This window comes from Bufo bufo, chromosome 3, assembly GCF_905171765.1.
Source record: "Bufo bufo chromosome 3, aBufBuf1.1, whole genome shotgun sequence".
Lineage (NCBI taxonomy): Eukaryota > Metazoa > Chordata > Amphibia > Anura > Bufonidae > Bufo > Bufo bufo.
This window is the reverse complement of record NC_053391.1, coordinates 639580467-639598053: the sequence shown is the minus strand read 5'-3', so window position 1 is coordinate 639598053 and position 17587 is coordinate 639580467. Positions and strand designations below refer to the sequence as shown.

The window sequence follows — 17587 nt, the reverse complement described above, 5'->3', positions numbered from 1 at the left end:
ATGGTGGAACAGTACCTGTCCACACATCTGCACGTACTGACTGATAGGTCTGCCCCCATTTAACTTCTGGGTCTCCAAATTGGGCGCATGGCTTGAGCTTGCCCTTTACTCCTTGGAGGTGCTGGCCTGCCCTGCGGCAAGTGTATTGTCTGAACGTGTGTTTAGCATGGCAGGAAGGGGGGGGGTGATCATGGACAGGCACATCTGCCTGTCCACAGCCAATGTGGACAAACTCACATTCATTAAAATTAACCAGGTATGGATCCCACAGAACTTGTCCGTACCTTGGAGTAGAGAGGTATACCAGACTCATCTAGCCATTGTTGTACTTTGCTATTTCCCAAAGTTTTGGGGACGCCACAAACCAAAAAACAAATAAAACAAGACAAAAACTAAATAAATAAATAAAAAAGGTTGGTGACCTCCTCCATCTGCACCGCCACATCCGCCTCTTCCTCCACTGGAACCTCTGCCTCCAGGCTCAAGATTGTTATGTCTTATATTAGCAGAGTAGAGAAGTGTACCAGGCGCACCTAGCCATTATTGTACTATGACGCAGTTTGTGCATTCTCTTTGCTATTTCCCAATGTTTTGGGGCTTCCACAAACCAAAAAACAAAAACAATTATATATTTTTTTTTAAACAAACAAAAAAAAAGGTTGGTGATGACCTCCACCGCCACGGCCGCCTCTTCCACCTGTACCACCACGTCAGCCTCCTTCTCCACTGGGACCTCCGCCTCCAGGCTCAAGAATGTTATGTCTTATATTGGCAGAGTAGAGAAGTGTACCGGGCGCACCTACACATTGTTGTACTCCATCGCAGTTTTTTGCGTTCTCTTTGCCATCTCCCAATGTTTGGTGGTCGACTGTAACCATCCCCCCACCAAAAAAGAATAATTAAGAATACTAATAAGACAACCCATTTTGAATCCTTCCAAATGGGAGAGGAAATTATTGTAGCGTGTCTGTGAAAGTCATGAATTTTTTTTAAATTTAGGAACACTCCATAAATCCGTCTTTACTGTTGTAGGAGAGGAAATTCTGTGGAGTGTTTGTGTGAAAGACATCAATTATTTAAAATTAGGAACACCCTTTCATCCGTCTAACTGTAGTAGGAGAAAGATTATTTTAATATATAGTCCCTAGACAGGGGACGTGTGAGATCTAAAACTGAGACTAATTTTTTACCCAGTTTTAATCCAGGACATACAAGCACTAAACTGTCACGCTGTGGCCCTTAGCAACCTGACATAGAATTGATGGACACATGGACAAAAAACAAACAGAAAGAGTGTTGGCTTCCTCCCCCGCCTCCTCTTCCACCTACACTGCCATGTACACAGCCTCCTCGACTTCCTACTCTTTTTGGATCTCCGCCTCTTGGTTCAAGATTGTAATTTTTTTTATGTATTTTATGTCATTTTAAGTTACTTCCCTATACACTTTTGAAGGGAAATTGTACTGCTTTTACGCACACTTTGGAGCCTTTTGCAGCCCTCTAGCCCCTTTTATAACTTTTAGTGCCCCAAAGTTCGGGTCCCCATTGACTTCAATGGGGTTCGTTGTTCATGGTCAGGTTATATGGTCTTTAAATTGATGTTAGCTCAGAGACCTAGTGCCCCCCACTATCTCTGGTGTAGTTCTTTAGATCATGTAGTGTGCCGTAAATCCTTAGGACAATTCAGTCCGGTTTTCAGTGTTTACAACAATGTCTAAATTTGTGTTTATAAATTCTTCTGGCTTTTTGAGTTTTGAAATTGCATTTTAATATGATTTTTCATATTTTCATACTGTATGTTCTTCATTGTTCCCTAGGCTACAAAACTGCTTAGCCAAAGAAAAATGTACCCTTTTCTCTTTAATTGTATGGGACCTCATCCTTGTTTTAGATTTTTGTCCCATTTCTACAACATAGAGACCCCCAACAGGACCTGTAGCGCAGAGAATTGCAGCGCACGGCAAGGGGTCCCTTTAAGATGAGATAAGTGTACTTGTTTTCGTGACGCCAGTTGCAGTGAAGCAACAAGGGCACAGTGCCCCTTTTAGTGATGTAGTAGATGATACCCAGGTGTAGGAATGCCAGAGTGGCCTAAATGTCCCTTAATGTTTTGTGCACGTGTCACAGTGCTCCTACCTGGATACGCTGGAACCCAGGCGTTGTCGTCCGAAGCAGAGCAAAGGGGGTAGGTGATGAATGGGATGAAGAAATAAATTGAGTCCAGACCTTGTGATGAAGTTGATAACAGCTTTGCTCGGATAAACGTTTCTCCAAACAGTTTCAGGCTTTTCTTGGTTCCAGCAGGCCATGGCATTAACTCTGGCAGGAAAACTCCTCTCTGCTATGTCTGTTGCTTTCTGGCTCTGCTGTGCTAACAGGATAACTGTAGAATTTAGCTTTAGCTATAGGCTGTACTTTGCTCTGTAATCTGGTCTGTCTCTAGCTTTGTCCAGGGAACACTTTACTCCTGGTCTCTGAGGCTTCAGGTTTTGGCCTCCTTATCCAGCCGAGCTGAAGGTGCTCAAGCTGGCCCAGACAGGGCTCATCCAACAGGGACAGGCTCCTGCTGCCTTCCCCTAGCTGAAGGTACTCTAGACTAACCCTAAATTAAGCTCCTCCCTCCCTGCAGCAAGTGGGGCACCGCCCACCACACCACAGAGGGGGGTGTTAGAATGGAAAGGAAAGCTCCATTCTATGTAAGATAGCTTTGTCATTTATGCTGCCACCTGCTGGTGAACCAGGTACACTACAGGTACAAAGAGTTTCAAAATAGGAAATGCACATTGTTTAGGATTTGGAAATAAATGCACAGATGACATTAGGTTAAACAATAAAGACAGTACCGGGGGGGGGAAGAAGTGGTAATGCACCTCTGGGGCGTTACAGAATCCGGTATACAACATTGGCTGTAGAACACATGAATGTCCCAGGGATCCTATGGTCCTGCTGTGTGTTGGGACTCTGGATCTTGTCTGATGTCATTACATGGGAGCAGGTTTTGCATCTCCTTACAATGCAGGGATAAGTTTCTTTTTGTGTAGTACATGGCAATGAACTCCTGATCAGAACAGTTCTCAGATTTGGAGGTTGTCGGTAACAAAGCAAAGGAGTATCTGGTAAAATTGTTTTAAGATGTTCATTGTTATGTAGGACATGGTGTAATTTTTTTGCAGTTTTACTCAGTACCTCTAGTTGTGGTTATCTCCTGTGCATTTGTGGCAAAAAGGACTAGGACCGAGTTGATTGAGGCATGTAATGCATCTAGCCTTTTATCCATTATGGGCATCTAGAGACAAGATACCTCTTGGGCCACAGAAGCCAGAAGTATGAAAACCAATTGTGTCTTTTGGGTCTACCGAACTATAGTCAGGAGACACGTTCAGTGTCATATCATCCCCATAGAACACACAGTGGGTTTTGCTGTTGTTTTGTCATTTTTTGTTTTAGACTTACATTTGAACGCTGCTGGGACGGTGTGGAGGGTGGTCAGCAAAGGGGAGGAGTAAAGGAGATCAGGCGTGACAACCTTTTGGATTGTGCACTAGTTAAATATTTGTATATAGGGGCGGGTTGGCCATACCCCCTACTGGGAAATTTCCCAGTGGGCTGTTGCCCAGGGGGCCACTCAAGTCCTCTTGATGGCCGCAGGCCAGGTACATAAAGATCTGAAGCTCAATGGCCACAGGTGCCCTCCTGAACTCAACTGTGATACAGTTGAATACTGTGGTTGGGGTGGCAGTATTTTGTGCTGCCCTGTGGTATTCGGTTTTGCTGGGGCAGTATTCTGTGCTGCACTATAGTATTGCAGGCCTTGCCTACTTCTGTTGTCCCTGCCTACTTGTTTTATTCTGTCTTCTGTGAAATTTGGACCCATCTACAACATGGGGCCACTTTAAGTTTTTTTTCCAGGGCCACTTTAAGCTGCCAATCCGCCCCTGTTTGTGTAAGTCTCCATCGGGGATCAAGGACCCACACTTGATAGAGATAGAGGTAGAAAGGGAGGAAAGTCCATAGGTACTCAAGGCATTTTCGGAGAGATTATGCATAACATTAGAAAATGTGAGTATGCATGGCTGGTATGCAGCTGCGTCATCTTCAGAAAGCTGCCCCTGGTGGTCACTGGAGTATTAAACACTGGAGTCTAAACACCAAGGTAGCGTACAGTACAAGATTACCAGTCCTCTGCAGGTCTACTAAGGTATTGTAAAAAGATTGTCAGCAATAATAGCAGACCAATTACAGGTTCCTTTGCACTGTTACCAGGTTGGAGGCGTGAGGCACCAAATGACATTTTTTGTCACAAAATACAATTCTGTGCAAAAAAAAAATGACATTCTTTGTGTTTAAATGACATTCTGTGTGACAAAATTAACAGAATTGTATTTTGTGGGACAGAATTGTATTTTGTGACCAGGGGTGGATTGGGAATTTAAAGTGGCCCTGGAAAAACTAAAGGTGGCCCTATGTTGTAGACGGACCCAGACTGACAGAAAGTGGGGACCAGGGCCGTAACTACCATAGCGGCAGACCATGTGACTGCTATGGGGCTTAGGGCAAGAGGGGTCCCAATCTTAGTTGGGATCATCTCCTCTTCTACTGGAGGTGAAAACTTGGCCAGGACTCTACCCTCTAAAGGAACAACTTTTATCCAATGAGGCAGTGGGAAAATTGTCTAAGGGTCATTGAAAATGGTTTAGGCAAAAACCCTTCTGTCCTGTGTGGGAGGCCTGGTTTGATCCTCGCTATGGGTCCCTTAGTGCCAGCAATGCAGCATAAAATGTCATTTTGTCACACAATTTTATTTTGTCACACAAATTGTCAAGTTCTACAAAATGAATTTTGGGGGTCATTTACTAATCTGAAATAAGCCTAAATTAGATGTATTTCAGGCGCAGATGGCAGCGCAATGGTTAGTTGCACCGCTATTTGCACTGCTATTTGCGACTTTTCTCTGCTCACACCAGGTCTAAAATTGTGGGCATGGCGTGGAAGGGGTCTAAATGTAAGACGGCTTGGAAGCTGTCTTACATTTAGAACTGGCACTGGATGTGCTGATATTATGGAGAGTCCTGCGCCTTTTTATAACTTTGGTGGATCCACCGCCAGCGATGGGCCTTTATTAAGACCGGCGTTTAAAATGAGCCAATCACAGGTTCAGAGCAAAATAGTGCCTCTATCACTTTCAAAATGAGTCCTGAGAGTCTCTGAGATGCCGTCTTTGGCAGGAGTAGCACCGTCCCCAAGTGGGTGCTTGATAATAACGCAGAAATCTTCCCGGTAGAGTCTATGGCTAATCTGCCCCTGTGACACAGTTGACAGCATAGCGATGGAGATAAACCATACATATCTCTATGAAATTGATGCACATTACAGTAAAACACACTTACAAGAGCATTACAACAGATAATAGCTGTCAATTTAAAGGTGCAGTAACATAAATCAACCATATACATTTTTTGAGAGAGGCGGTCCTGCCACACCTTACAGATACATGCAGTGTCAAACTGGGGTTCTTTGGCCCCATCTATACAGAACCTGATTGGTTCCAAATTAAGTTCCTTTTTCTTACGACGCCTTTAAAATCTTCCCAAATTCTAAGAAGTGTTCCCATAAATAGTTATGTGCAGTCCTTCTGACATAAGCATTAGGTGTATTGATATTTGTCCCTCGCACTCACAGGCTATATTTATGAGCTCACATGTTCCTCTGGTCCAGAAAGATATGTCACATGTGGCAATTTTCTGTGGGAGGTCGGGAAATGATGGAGGCTTATGTTCTCTGCAGAAATGTCTGCAATTTTCACCTAGATCTCTGATGATTCATGTGAGGCAGTGGGTGTCTCAAGTACGATGTCTGTACTTAATTGCTTCATTTCCACATGTACTTGGCTCTCAGGGGTCTAATTAGAGTGTGAGATTTGCATGGCTTTCATGGAAACTTGAAGAGAAATTTGAAAGCTTTTCATAATAGACCAACCAGCGGGAGCTGAATTGTCTATGATTTGCTGCATCATTAATCCGACCAGTTCAAGTTTAACAGAAGTTGTCAAATAAAGTCTACAATCTCTAGCGCTAAAAGGAATAAGAAGGATGCTGATTTTCTTCTAAGCTTCGTCAGCTGTACTGTACATGACCACTTTGGTTAAGTTCTGCCACAATGTCAGCCTTGCCATAAAAAATAAAAAAATTCAAATTGATCCCTATGGGGGGAGTAAATTTAGGACCTTCCATGCTTATGGCTATGTCATCCAAGACCTGGGTGGCATTAGAATGTCATTAGTCTGAGGTCAGCAGTGGTGAATTTATGGGTTTATCAGTTCTTATGTTCCTCTCACGCAGCCTCCATAAGGGGGATGAAAGCAACTCCTGGAAGACATCCTTATTCATCTATGCTGGAATGCTGAACTGGGATACAGGAATCTTAAAAAGTAACTGTACTTTCACACAAGTTCATTCTGTTTAATAGAATGGTGTAGATGCTAAATTTCTAAGTCACTTCATTTTAAAAAATCTGACTGCATCCACCTGTAAAAGCTGTAATGTCATGGTCACTAGGGGTCTCACTTATACCCAATTTGCAGTCCACTGCCTGTTGTCAGACAAGAGCCGTCCCTAGTAACAGAAACACAGAAGACAGGTCACAGGAAGTGGGGGCGTATCAGAGCTAGCTGTGATCTTGAGCCTGATAAAAATAACTGGTTCTACACTGCTTTTGAAGCTCACAGAAGCCTCATGTGTGTCTGCAAGTCTGAATTATCCCTCCTTATCTGTTCTGTGAGCTCTGGAGCTGAAAAAAAAACATAGTGGGAATTAAGGGAAAGAATGTCACAGCAGTATAGTGCTTGCAGATTCCATAGAAGGCAGATGTGACCTGCTTCTGAGTGAAATGCATCTAGCTGTGCAGCTGAAACAAGGAATAATATGGCTGAAAAAACATTAGGGAAGGCCAAACATAACTGTTCTTTCATTGTTATGATTATTCAAAGATTTACTTCTGAGCTTCTCTTGCTCAGGGACCTTAGGCAGGCTAGCCTGAGCTACTTAGTCTCCTGGATTAAACTGAACTAACTCCTTCCTGCCTGGGCCTAACTATATATACTAAGGGGTTCCCTAGCTCCCTCTACAGCTTGGGAGGAGAAACTATACCCCTAACAGGCCTAGTACACAGGAATAAACATGACATTATATATTATATTGCAATATAAAATACCATACTGTGTGGTGCTGTATACTATAGGGTGCTATACTGCATACTGTGTGGTGCTGTATACTATAGGGTGCTATACTGCATACTGTGTGGTGCTGTATACTATAGGGTGCTATACTGCATACTGTGTGGTGCTGTATACTATAGGGTGCTATACTGCATACTGTGTGGTGCTGTATACTATAGGGTGCTATACTGCATACTTGGGGGTTTACATCCACTTTAATCATACAACTAAAAAAACGAAATAAATATAGATATATATATAAATGTACACACACTCTGGTGCTGGTGGGTAATGCTGGTGTGGGTACTGCTGGTGCTGGTGGGTATTAATGTTGGAGTGGCGTGTGTACTGCCTGGGTACTCTACATTGTGACATCACAAAAAAAAAAAATGTTTGGGTTTACATCCACTTTAAGTTATTAGTGCCCCTCAAGTTTTGACTGTAATATCTTATGTGTCCCCCTTATATAGCAATCTTAGAGTTGCCACTCGTTCGAGGAAGTGTAAAAAAGGTGAGGAAAAATAAAGTTTATTACGTGTTGGTGAAAATAACCTTTAGTGCAGAAATGAAACGTAATGTTTTGAGTGGAGCACAGAAGAGGAAAAAGGCTGCAGAGGAGAAAGAGAAAATGTGCAAACTTCCAAAACTAACATCTTGGCTCAATCCAGGTGCAACGTCAGCCAGTAGTTCTGCTCCTCCAGATGTAGCATCCACATCTACATGCACTCCAATTCCAGCAGAAATACCAATGGTATCATTACCTGATCCTACTGCTGGGGAAAATCCACAAGAGGAAATGCCCAATAAATATCGCCTTATTGATAATTTGCATTTTTATTCTAGTGCGTGATTGTGTAGACAGGGCCCCAGTGCACTGTATTGCCCGGGGGCCTATAATGCTCTTAAGATGGCACTGATTTGCACGTCCAGGGAGTGATCAGCAGGCAACCTCCCTTGATGGCCAAACATAAAATAGAAAGGCGTGTACCCGGTGGAGCAGTGAATTGTATTGTTATACGTGTACATAAGTTGTGGCAGCAGGGGGCCTGCCTAACTGGAAACTGTGACCTGAAAGACAAAAATGCAAAGCAGGCATATACAACAAACACTACATTTGCACTACATTTGCAAGGAAAATATCAGGCAGCTCCGCTGGCAAAGGAACAAGTGCGGTGAAAAGGGGCATCGTTCTCTTCACACAGGATAATATAGGGAACAGGGGTGCTGACCTGGTACAGAGTATCAGGAATAACCAGGATAGTCCATAATAATACAATACAAATATGACATAAGTTCCTGGAGGCTCAAGAGAACGAAATTAGTCCGTACCCGGGTCTTCTAGACAGTTAAACAGGGGTTTCCCGGGAGGAGTTACTCTGGTCAAGAATGTAGTCTCCGAATCTCCCAGGGTGTGAGGAACCAATGAAGTGGCTCTTTGTCATGTAACAGGTTCTCAACGGCCTGCATAGGATCAACAGGTTGGGCCGACGACTCTGGCTCAGGAGACTCTGGCTCAATGTCCTCTGTTGTAGTTTCTCCTTCTATGCAGGGCTTTAAACGGTTCCTGTGTACGATCTGGGAGCCTTTACCTTCCCTGGAAATTTGGTACACGTGGGTCTCATCATTAGGAATAGCAGTTATGACGTAGGGAGTCCTCTCCCACTTACTGTCCAGCTTGCTGGTTCGGTGGTTATTCTTCAACCACACCACGTCTCCTATAGCAAGAGGTTCCGCATGAGCAGCCAGGTCATAGTCTCTCTGCTGCCGCTCTCGGGCACTTTCCATGCGCTCCTGAACAATCTCTTTGGCATTAAGAAGACGTCTTTGATGCTCCACCACCCAATCAGACTTTGGTAGTGGGTTGATGACATCAGGTATTTGCACGTCCAGGGAGTGATCAGCAGGCAACCTCCCTTGATGGCCAAACATAAAATAGAAAGGCGTGTACCCGGTGGAGCAGTGAATTGTATTGTTATACGTGTACATAAGTTGTGGCAGCAGAGTAGGCCAATTACCCCTTGTGTCAGGGGGCACTGCTCTCAACATTTCGATGAGAGTTTGATTAATTTTTTCACAGAGTCCGTTACCTTGCAGATGATAGGCTGTGGTCCAGACCTTCTGGCAATTATGTAGCAGGCACAACTCCTGGAACATCTGTGATTCAAACGCAGACCCCTGGTCGGTGAGGATTCTCTCTGGGCAGCCGTAGGGCAGGAGGAAATGCTTCCAGAATGCTTCCGCCGCAGTCTTGGCTGTCAGGTCTTTCACAGGCACTGCTACAACAAACTTAGTGAAGTGATCAATAATAGTCATGGCCTAAGTATAACCTGAGCTACTTGGCTCCAACTTCACATGATCAATAGCAACAAGCTCCAGGGGAGTTTTACTCACGATAGGGTGGAGAGGCGCTCTCTGGTCATGGCGCTCACTTCTCCCGAAGGGCACAGGCAGTACACTCCCGGAACCACTTTTCAATGTTTTCTCTCATCCCAATCCAATAGAACCTTCTGCGAATGGTGGCCTCAGTTTTCTGCACGCCGAAGTGTCCGGACCGGTTATGATACATCTCTAACACAAGACTAGCGTCTCGACGTGGTATGAGGATCTGGTACACCCTATCGCAGGACACTGGATCCAGGCTCCTTCTTAGCAACAGGCCTTTTTGAAGGAAAAGTTGGTGGACATGTCTCCACAATTTCAATAGTTCTGGGTCTGCACTCTTCCTGCGGACTCTCTCAGGAGTTCTTCCACTAGTAAGGAAGTCGAGCAGTTCACCGAGGACTCTACTTTCTGACTGGAGCTTAATCCATCTTTCTTGTTCGCCCCTGGACTCAGTATTAGTCAGTGGAGAGGGGTCAGAAGCTGAGTGATTTTCAGTGTGAACATTATCGGGCTAAGCAAATTTGTTGTAAAACGCCGGCATCTCCACTTCTTCCCAGGCATCTTTTGGTTCATCAGGTGCTTCTGTAGTGGGAAGGGCATCAGCATTATCATTTGAGTGAACTGCCCGGTATTTCACAGTGAAGTCATAGTTGGCAAGGCGGGAGGCCCATATTTGCTCCAGAGCCCCTAACTTGGCCGTATTCAGATTAGAGTTGTTGCGATACCAAATTTTTGATTCGGTTTCGATACCATGAAAAAGTATTGCGATACTCGATACCATTCGATACCACGCGAAAAAAATAAACAAAAAAAGCCACGTGCATTCCTCATTTTTAAAAATGGCGAATCGCGCAGTTTTTATTTTATTTTTTCTGTTCCGGCATTCACCACCTAGATTTTTTTTTTATATTTTAATAGTTTGGACTTTTCTGACGTGGCGATGTAATATGTTTATTTATATATTTTATATGTGAAATTTGGAAAAGGGGGGTGATTTATACTTCATATTTTAGTGTTTTTTTTTTTTCACTTTTTATTTAATAACTATTTCCCCCCTTAGGGGCTAGAACCTGGGATCTTTCATCCCTTTTCCTATTCACCCTGATAGATCTCTATCAGGGTGAATAGGACTCCACACTGTCCCTGCTGCTCTGTGCTTTGTGCACACAGCATCAGGGATGTTACCATGGCAACCAGGGCTTCTGTAGCGTCCTGGCTGCCATGGTAACCGATCGGAGCCCCAGGCTTACACAGCTGGGGCTCCGATCAGAAGCTGCCACTGCACCACCAATGAGGGGGAGTGGAGAGGTCCCTGTGGCCACTGCCACCAATGATTTTAATACTGGAGGGTTGAGAGGGGCCGGCGCACTGTGCCACCAATGATTTTAATGGGATGGGGGGATTGAGGGGGGGGGGGCACACTGCACCACCAATGATTTTACCCCTTTATACAGGAGGCGGGTACTAGCAGATCAGCGGCAGTTAACTGCCGCTGATCGCAGCTCCCTGTCAGGGGCAGGGTGCCGGCAATGCGATTCTGCTGCCGGCACCGCCTCCTGTATGTGTTAAAGACTGACTACTGTATATGAGTCCAGACTTTCACTATTAGGCCACACAGAGCGGCGCCCAGCGATGTCTCAGCACTCACCATTTAGTCCTGGGCGCCGCTCCGTTCGCCCGCAGTGCCCCATTACTGTCTCCTCTCCTGCTCCACATGCTGCTGATTACTATCGGAGCGATGGGAGGAGACATCAGCTTCACTAGTGGGCGTTCCTTCTCCCTGGCTGTAGCGCTGTCCAATCGCAGCGCAGGGAAAAGGAACGCCCACTAGTGAAGCTGATGTCTCCTCCCATCGCTCCGATAGTAATCCTATCATTGGTGGCGCAGTGCGCCCGCCCCTCCTCCGCCCCTCTCTTCTCATTGCCGCCCCTCCTCCACCCCCTCTCTTCTCATTGCCGCCCCTCCTCCGCCCCTCTCTTCTCATTGCCGCCCCTCCTCCGCCCCTCTCTTCTCATTGGTGGCAGCGGCAGCAGCACAGGGGGGAGGGAGGACAGCTTCTTTCTCCCCGTGCTGCTGAGAGAGAACATGAGCGCGCCGATAGCAGCGCGCTCATGTTCAGAGATACTAGACTGCGCAGAAGCGCAGCCCAGTATCGAAAAAACGGAAATCCCGGTATCGTATCGATACCGGGACAAAAGTATCGATTGGGTATCGAAATTTCGATACCCGCAACAACCCTAATTCAGATGCGCCAGGGGATTGTTGTCAGTGAAGGCGACAAACGGAGTAGCAGCAAGGTAGTCCTTGAATTTTTCAGTCACAGCCCACACTAAAGCAAGGAACTCCAGCTTGAAGGAACTATAATTCTGATCGTTTTTCTCAGCTCCCCTAAGGGATCTACTGGCGTAGGCAATCACCCTCTCTTTGTTGTCTTGCACCTGAGCCAACACGGCTCCCAGGCCTCTTTTACTGGCATCCGTATAGAGGTGAAACGGCTTCTGATAATCCGGGTAACCCAGGACAGGGGGTTCAGTCAGCTTATTCTTTCGGAGCTGGAAGGCAATCTCCTGTTCTTCATTCCATTCAACAGGGATAGGAGTCTTTGTTTTAAATGAATTAAGTTTTACTACATTACTATAACATAAAAAATGAGCTAAACATTCCCACAGTGTGGCATACACATCTCCCCATGGACTCTATAAGGTAAATGTTCCCGAGTTGAGTAAACCATACTAAAATGTTTAGTATAGAGATAGAGTACGACCAAACATAGTTTGATTACGTAGTAAATTTTCAATGGAAAGAACATTTTGGCAGTCAGATATCTCCAGAGATTCGGACCTTTCAAAGCTGCAAAGTATCAATTCACAAAAGTTATGTCATACATACCAGAGTTATTATTACATGGATTCTGCTGTTCAGTCTATAGAGAACCGCTGTTTATGGCGAAGCCTGAGTTTACCCCCTAATTGATGAGATGTTTCTTAACCCTTAATGAGAAAGACCCTGTGGTCTGTGCAACCGCACAATTATAATTAATAAGAGAGTAGAAAGAGCAAGGGTATGGCTACACGTGCAACAGCAGTGTTGGATTTCTTGTGACTGGTGCAGCAATCCCAATAATTTCTATGGGATCATCGCTACTCAGCGAACCTGGCCGCGCCTCGCCATGTAGCCCTAGTCTAAAATAATTTTGCCTATTGAAAATGCTTTAATATTGTAAAGTAACATAAAAAAAAATATATTTCCAACTGGCATTAGTGTAACCATCAGTAAAAATTAATGGGGTTATCTGACCCCTGAAATGCCCGCCCATATGCCCAGGCCCCTCACACACAATGTACTTAGCTCGCTCCACAGAACCAGCGTCTCTTCTGATGCCCACACGGCTGCCCCTGCATCTCCCTGACGGCGGTCATGTGGGCAACAGAAGTGACGCAGGTGCTGGGAAGCGACCGTAAGTACATTGTGTGTGAGGGGCCCGGGCATATGGGAAGGGGGGCATTTCAGGGGTTGGATAACCCCTTTAAGTTATAGAGTTACTTATACTACATTGTGAAACAGGGTAAAATGTAAATAAGTTATATACACCCTCCCCCAATAAAATATTATATAATGTCTATAATATTGTGACACAGTGAGAGGTTTGGTCTGGGAAAACAGGTATTTTCCTCCCAGCATGTGCTGCTGGGCTGATTTACAGCCAGGTGAGGTCAAATACCGGACCGGATTTTAAGTGCCGGTCCGGGTTTTGGCAGCACCTGGCTGTCCTTAAATAGGCAGCTGGGCTCAGAAGCCGGGTCTCTGTGTTGGGATCTGGGAGTCTTGTGTCTGGATGAAGGCTTGCTACCTGTTTGGCATGAAAACAGGTTGGTGCTGCTATGGTCAAGGACTCTTTGAGGCAGAATTACCGCATGGTGTGAATTACCACCAACACCGCAAGGTGACTTTTTGTTTGATTATGACTGCTTGTTTTGTCACTTGCCTAAAGTGTGAATAAAACACTGAACTGTTTGATCCAAAGAACTTTTTGTTGCCTCTATACTGCGTCCGCTAATCATGTATCTATAATCGATCTATCTATCGATCTATCTATTTCATATCTATCTACGTATCTAATCTTTACATGGAAATTTAAAAATAACAGGATTAAAAATTATTTAAAAATGTGTTTAACATAAAAATGGGATTTAAACAATAGGTAATTTTCTGATGATACATTCCCTTTAAAGATGCACTGATTTTATCAAACATCGTGTTGGCAATAAATTTGGTGCAAATAACAGCAATGCGATCTCTTGCAAAACTGACTTCAAAAATTCTCCTCATAAGTAGTCTTCCCCCTATTTATTGAAATATTAGTCACTGTTCACACCAACATTGTGGTTTCAATTCATGATGAAGCCATGAAGGATATGAGGCGGCACTGTCTTTAACAAAGTTCAATCGACTGAAATCAATTTTGAACCATCTCTTAGAAAAATGCTATGGTTCCATGTTTGCGCGGCATTTGGCCTCATTGCAGCTACATCTTGACCGTCTGCTGCTGTGTGTACCTACCCTTACCATGCAATGCTCCCAGGGTGCACTAGCATTAATAAATGATTGTCATATTTACATTCCCCTGATGCAATGCGTTATCTCGTATCACCTACAGACATGCATTTTTATGTAGGATGACGATGTTTACCAAGTAGGTTATTAGGAAAGTACGGCAGCTACGAGAATTCTTTACATACTGCAGGTTTAGTATTTCCGTCACCAGAGACAGCTCTTAAAGAAACACTAAACCGGGATTTGAAAGCTTAAACAAGTGAAGAGAAGAGCTGCTAATATAGCTGTAAAATACAGTATATGTATACCTCCCTCAGATCAGAATTAACTGTACATTTGGAGCCTGTATGCACATGATGGTCTGCAGTAAGATCACCAACTTAGTACAGTATGTATCCCACTTCCTTATGCTTACTGCATAAGGCTACATTGCTTGCACATAATGAATGGAGACTATGGGACCAACTACTGAACTATTAAACATCCCTGATCTACAGTAAGCACTAAAGACCCTTTTCTTAATGCCCATTATACAAAGAGGTATCTCCCGAGAAAGAGAACCATCTCACTAGCGCCACCTTGTGCAAGTGGTTCCCTATGAGTCACAATCTGAATTTTTAACAAGCCTTTAGGACATGTCAAGGGAAAATAGCCAAGCCAAATATCCATCAGTAGACAGCTGTTTCAGGGTGCTCGCCCCTCATCAGTACATAGTAGGATTCTGGCTGGGTGTGAAGCCTTGAATGCAGCTTACAGCAGGTAGGGTACTGGCTCTTCTTAAAGAGAACAGACTGAGTGGAGACTTATTGGCAATGTCCCATGGGGATACTATGGAGCACTGCCAATAAGTCTCCATATCATGGAGCATTCTAGTCCCATAAAGAATCGCCAATAGGTCTCCAGACCATGGAAGACTTCCAGTAAGTCACCTCTCAGGACTGGTCTCTTTAAGGAGAGCCTGTACTTTGCCCAAGCTGCATCCAAGGCATCTCACTCAGCCAGCCAGAATCCTACTCAGTACTGATGAGAGGCAAGCACACTGAAACAGCTGTTTATGGGTAGATATCTGGTCTAGACATTTTCCCTTGTCATGTCCTAAGGCTTGTTAAAAAGACAGATTGCGACTCATAGGGAGCCACTTCCACAAAGCGGTGCCTTCAAGATTGGTTCTCTATTCTCAGGAGATACCTCTTTGCATATTGTTTTCTCATGGAGCATTGCCAGTGAGTCTCCACACCATAGAGCAATTCCAGTAAGTCTCCACTCAGGGCTGGTCTCTTTAATAAGAGCCAGTACTCTGCCCAAGCCATATGACCATTGAAAGGCAAGAGCCTCTTGTGCCTAATGGAAGAAAGGAATAATGTACCACTGGGCAACATATGTCCATGCTATTAGTAGGGACTCAACAGGGCATGCCTTACATCCGGTATGTCTAAGCATGAGATAGACATGGCCAAAGTTAACTATCCTGGCCCAGCCCTCTCTGTAGCATAGGGTATGGGCTTACTCCACCACCTAGTTCTAGGAGATTCCAATCAGTATAGCTTTAGAAAGGGAGGAGATAGGGATCAATCTCCAAGTGCTCCATCTCTACAGATTCAAGCCATGGAGCCTTTTGCACCTCCATGTGCTACAGGAAATGAAAACAGAAAGATGTGGAGGATTTGCATTACTACAGCGTGAAAGTCAGCTAGGTAACCCAGCGTAAAGCATTCCAAACCCTGCTGCTGCAGATAGAACACAAGGTCAGGGGCGTAGCTAGAAATGCATGGGACCCATAGCAAAAAAAATTATGCCCCCCCCCCCCTGTGCCATCCACAGATCCCCCTCCCCTAAATAGTGCCATCCACAGATCCCCCTCCCCTAAATAGTGCCATCCACAGATCCCCCTCCCCTAAATAGTGCCATCCACAGATCCCCCTCCCCTAAATAGTGCCATCCACAGATCCCCCTCCCCTAAATAGTGCCATCCACAGATCCCCCTCCCCTAAATAGTGCCATCCACAGATCCCTCTCCCCTAAACAGTGCCATCCACAGATCCCCCTCCCCTAATAAGTGCCATCAACAGATCCCCCTCCCCTAAACAGTGCCATCCACAGATCCCCCTCCCCTAATCAGTGCCATCCACAGATCCCCCTCCCCTAAACAGTGCCATCCACAGATTCCCTCCCCTAAACAGTGCCATCCACAGATCCCCCTCCCCTAAACAGTGCCATCCACAGATCCCCCTCCCCTAAACAGTGCCATCCACAGATCCCCCTCCCCTAATCAGTGCCATCAACAGATCCCCCCTCCCCTAAACAGTGCCATCCACAGATCCCCTCCCCTAAACAGTGCCATCCACAGATCCCGCTCCCCTAAACAGTGCCATCCACAGATCCCCCCTCCCCTAAACAGTGCCATCCACAGATCCCCCTCCCTTAAACAGTGCCATCCACAGATCCCCCTCCCCTAAACAGTGCCATCCACAGTATCAGGTGCCTCTCTCCCCCCCCCATGTGCCCGTATCAGGTGCCAACCCCCCCCCCAGGTGCCAGTATCAGGTGCCAACCCCCCTCCCCCCATGTGCCAGTATCAAGTGCACCCCGCTCCCCCCATGGCAGTAACAGTCGGGTATTAAAAAAATAATAATAAATACTTCTACTTACCTCCATGTCAGCGATGCGATGCAGCCTCTTCCTGTGTCCCGCCCTGTATGTCCATATATGGAGTCAGTGCTTGTATTTCAGAAAAGGTTTCTGCTGGGATTCAAACACACGACCTTCTGTATCAGACGCAAAGCATCTAACCACAAGACCATAAGAGAAGCCTTGCTGCTGACTGAAAAAATATGAGACTTCTACTGTTATAGCTGGCTAAGTGTACATCTATACACATGACAGCTGCTCATATATAGAGATATAGCAGAGCTGAGTGTGCTGGGACAACTGTCATATAGAGATATAGCAGTGCTGGGTGTGTTGGGGCAGCTGTCATGTGTATAGATGTACACTTAGCCAGCTATAACAGTAGAAGTCAGTTTTTTTTTTTCAATCAGTTGCAATGCCTCCTTTATGGCTGTGAGGGTTAATGCTTTGCCACTGATACATTGGAGGTTGTGGGTTCAAATCCCAGACACATCAGGAGACTTTAGAATACAGTAAGATTAGATCACATTAGGGCCCTTTCACACTTGCTTTCTTTTCTTCCGGCATAGAGTTCCGTCGTCGGGGCTCTATACCGGAAGAATCCTGATCAGTTTTATCCTAATGCATTCTGAATAGAGAGAAATCCATTCAGGATGCATCAGGATGTCTTCAGTTCCGGAACGGAACGTTTTTTGGCCGGAGAAAATACTGCAGCATGCTGCGCTTTTTGCTCCGGCCAAAAATCCTGAAGACTTGCTGCAAGGCCGGATCCGGAATTAATGCCCATTGAAAGGCATTAATCCGGATCCG

At 45.2% G+C, this 17587-nt stretch overlaps 1 long non-coding RNA gene across 1 annotated transcript; it reads right to left on the bottom strand.

Moving 5' to 3' along the window:
- Positions 1–2439: 2439 nt before the first annotated feature.
- On the bottom strand, positions 2440–9838 carry LOC120994261. Its single transcript, XR_005777376.1, has 3 exons — positions 9828–9838; positions 7482–7488; positions 2440–2570 (listed from the first exon to the last, which is right to left on the bottom strand). It is a non-coding gene; the product is annotated as an uncharacterized LOC120994261 (long non-coding RNA).
- Positions 9839–17587: the final 7749 nt, after the last annotated feature.